Source organism: Mandrillus leucophaeus, unplaced genomic scaffold (genome assembly GCF_000951045.1).
Source record: "Mandrillus leucophaeus isolate KB7577 unplaced genomic scaffold, Mleu.le_1.0 Scaffold626, whole genome shotgun sequence".
In the NCBI taxonomy this organism is placed as follows: Eukaryota; Metazoa; Chordata; class Mammalia; order Primates; family Cercopithecidae; genus Mandrillus; species Mandrillus leucophaeus.
The window spans coordinates 139081-143383 of NW_012106764.1; the positions used below are offsets into that span (position 1 = coordinate 139081).

General features: G+C 41.6%; 1 protein-coding gene across 1 annotated transcript in view; it reads right to left on the reverse strand.

Moving 5' to 3' along the window:
• Positions 1-4303, reverse strand: part of STIL (SCL/TAL1 interrupting locus) — a 62732-nt gene that overhangs the window by 12849 nt on the left and 45580 nt on the right. The window lies entirely within an intron of this gene.

Genomic DNA, 4303 nt, shown 5'->3' on the forward strand with positions numbered 1-4303 from the left:
CCAGGCTGGAGTGTAGTGGCGTGATCTCGGCTCACCGTAACCTCCGCCTCCCAGGTTCAGGCGATTCTCCTGCCTCAGCCTCCTGAGTAGCTGGGATTACAGGCATGTGCCATCATGGCTGGCTAGTTTTTGTATTTTTAGTAGAGATGGGGTTTCACCATGTTGGACAGGCTGGTCTCAAACTCCTGACCTCAGGTGATCTGCCTGCCTTGACCTCCCCAAGTGCTGGGATTACAGGCGTGAGCCACTGCACCTGGCCTCAAGGATTTAAAAATATCTGTCTTGGTGTCTAACCTAGGAAGCGAAAACCAAAACTGAAAAAGAACAAATCCAAAACATTAAAGATTACAAGGGTCCTTAATAAAATAACACCAAGCGCTAGATAGCTCCTTTCACCATGTGAGGACACAACGAAGAGGCATCAACTATGAACCAGGAAATGGGCCCTTACAAGACATTACATCTGCTGGTGTCTCAATCTTGGAGTTTCCAGCCCTCAGAACAATGAGAAATAAATTTCTGTTGTTTATAAGTCAAAATAAATAAATAAATGTCTATGCTCTTTAGGGGGAAGAAAAAGAAATAAATAAAAATGCCAAATCTCAACAAAAGATTAAATAAAAAATTTAAAATGCTTCTAATATGCCAAGTATTATTAGGTATGTCCAAAGCACAGCTTCTAAAGAAAAATATGGATCATTTTAAAAGAAAGTCTCTATAAATACTACATACCACTACTCACTGCTGGGAAAAGGTAATCAATAACCAATTAAGCTGCAAGGCAAATAAATTTATCTTTCACAGACTGCTTCAACATCAGAAACACTGATCCAACAAGACATCTAAGGGGGACTGGAAGCCCCAGAGTTGGGTTTCATCTGTGAATACTCAGCAGTGGGAACCAGAGCACGAATCAGACCAAATGTGCGAGAAGAATCCCAGAGAAGCACCAAAACCACCATAGATAACACTGGAGAAAGTATTTATTCCAAATCAACAACCCAAATCGATGCTGAACAAAGATTAGATTTACATCTAGTTATGTGGTGAGATCAGTTAATTAATTGCTCTGAAAAAGCAATTAACTTCATTCTATCCATTAACTCAGATCTGTTTCTAAAGTTAAAAAAAAAAAAAAAAGGGCAGAACAAGGGCATGGTGGCTCACACCTGTAATTCCAGCACTTTGGGAGGCCGAGGCAAGTGGATAACTTGAGGTCAGGAGTTCGAGACCAGCCTGGTCAACATGGTGAAACACCGTGTTCACTAAAAATACAAAAATTAGCTGGGTGTGGTGGCATACACTTGTAATCCCAGCTCCTTGAGAGGCTGAGGCAGAAGGATCTCTAGAACCCAGAAGGTGGAGGTTGCAGTGAACCAAGATCACACCACGGCACTCCAGCCTGAGTGACAGAGCAACACTCTATCTCAAAAACAAAACAAAACACCGCAACAGATTGGATATTTTTAAAAATTCCAATCTGAAAACCCCCATTATTCTAGGAAGTAGTCTGAGTTTACAGAGTTAAGTCAAGGAGAATAAGTAAAGATCCCATGGTTTGCTCCTCTTTGTCCTCAGTTTCTATAATTATTCTAAATAAACTGCAGACCTAGTTTGGGGCTCACCCCATGAGGAACCAGACACTGAGTCAAACTGTAGTTTTTTTTAATTAATTATTTTTTTTGAAACAGAGTTGGCCGGGGATGGTGGCTCACACCTTTAATTCCAGAACTTTGGGAGGCTGAGGCGGGCGGATCATTTGGGGTCAGGAGTTGGAAACCAGCCTGGCCAACATGCAGAAACCCTGTCTCTACTAAAAATACAAAAATTAGTTGGGCGTGGTGGCAGGTGTCTGTAATCCTAGCTACTTGGCAGGTTGAGGCAGGAGAATCGCTTGTACCCAGGAGGCGGAGGGTGCAGTGAGTCGAGATTGCACCACTGCACTCCAGCCTGGATGACAGAGCAAGACTCTGTTTCAAAAAAAAAAAAAAAAAAAAGTCTCTCTCTGTCACCCAGGCTGGAGTGCAGTGGCGTGATCACAGCTCACTACAGATTCAACTTCCCAGGCTCCAGCAATCCTCCCACCTTAGCCTCCGGAATAGCTGGGACCAAGGGCTAATTTTCGTAATCTTGGTAGAGACAGGGTTTTGCCATGTTACCCAGGCTGGTCTCAAATATCTTAGCTCAAGCAATTGGTTCACTTTGGCCTCCTAAAGTGCTAAGATTACAGGCATGAGCCATCAAGCCCAGCAAATTCTAAAAATATGGAAATTACTATGATCCTTACCCTGTAGGAACTCAATCTAACATACACAAAAGAGCTTTTCTGTATACTGTGGCACATACAATGAGTGCTTAATTGAATCTTATAATTAAAACATATACTATACTAAAAGGAGATGTTTCTCTGTAGTTTTCTGAAGGGACATGTTTACTGTTTTAACCATGATTGTAATCACAATGATTTAAAATGTCAAATATCACAAGGCTTATAATCTCTAAAAAGTAATCTACTGCCCGCCCCATGCCACCTCACCAGTTCACCTTTTTTTTTTTAGAAATGGAGTCTCACTCTGTTATTTAAGCCGGAGTACAATGGCACTTATCATAGATCACTGCAACCTCAAACTTCTGGCCTCAAACCCTCCTGTTTCAGCCTCCTGAGTAGGTGGAACTACTATAGGCACATACCACCACACCCAGCTAAGTTAAAATATTTTTTTATAGAGACAGGGTCTCACTATTTTGCCTAGCCTGGTCTCAAATTCCAAATTAATCTCTTTAAACTGTTTCACGTGCTATTATCCTGGGATGTTTTATACCTACATTTTTCTTTTACCTTCAAAATTTATCCTACACCTGATCCCTTCCACGAATTCCACAAGTCCAAGGCACCTTCATCTCACTTTGTCTTTAGTCTATTAACCAGTTAGTATCCTCGCTTCCACTCTTAACATCCTTCGGTTCTCCAAGAAACAATTAGAATGGCCTTCGAAAATGAAAATCAGATCATAACACTCCCTTATCTAAACTCCTCCACTGGCTTTAATGAGCATGGAATAAATTCAAAATTCTTTTCTATATCGTACAAAGCCCCACATAATTTGGCTTCTATCTGTATCTCAGACTTCATTTCCTGTACTCTCCCTCTCAATCACTATGTCCAGCCACACTGGCTTTCATGCTTACTTCTGTAACTTTTAAGCTCACACTTGCCATTACACTTGCTGTTTTGTCCACCTGGAATACTCATCCCCAGATATTATCATGACTGGCCCCTTCTCATCATTCAGGTCATTACTCAAATGTCACCCCCTCAGAGATGGTTTCTTTCAGCACTCTACTTAATATAGCACCTTGTACCCAGGCTACCATCCCAGTTACACTGCACTTGATCGTTCCAGTTTACTTTGTCAGAGCAGTTGTCACTATATGAAATTATGTTATTTGCAGCTCATGTGGTTAAATTCCATAAAGTGAGGAGCTTTGCCTAACCTAGTATTTGATATTTAGTGTCTAGTTTTGTGGTAGCACATACCAGAAACTCAAATAATATTTGCTGAGTTTGTTTCCAAATTTGCTGAGGATATAAACCACTTTAGGCCGGGTGCAGTGGCTCACACCAGTAATCCCAACAATTTGAAAGGCTAAGGCAGGTGTATCACCTGAGGTCAGGAGTTCAAGACCACCCTGGCTAACATGGCGAAACCCTGTCTCTACTAAAAATACAGAAATTAGCCAGGTGTAGTGACCTGCGTCTGTAGTCCCAGCTACTTGGGAGGCTGAGATTGCAGTGAGCCGAGATTGCGCCACTGTATTCTAGCCTGGGAGACAGACAGAGTATAAAAAAAAAAAAAAAATTACTTTAGAATCCGTTTTTTGTTTTGTTTTGAGACTTAGTATTGCTCTGTCACCCAGGCTGGAGTGCAGTGGTGCAATCTCGGTTCACTGCAACCTCCACCTCCTGGGTTCCAGTGATTCTCCTGCCTCAGCCTACCAAGTACTTGGGACTACATGTGTGCACCACCATGCCCAGTTAATGTTTGTGTTTTCAGTAGAGATGGGGTTTCCCATGTTGGCCAGGCTGGTCTCAAACTCCTGACCTCAGGTGATCCGCCTGCCTCAGCTTCCCAAAGTGCTGGGATTACAAGCATGAGTCATTGAGCCTGGTCTAGAATACTTACTTAATGGAAAATTTCATAATGAAAAATTTCAAACACGAGAGAATTATTTTACAAATCACCACATACAATCAACTTCAAAAATTACCAACAAATAGTCTATCTTATTTCATTTATACTCC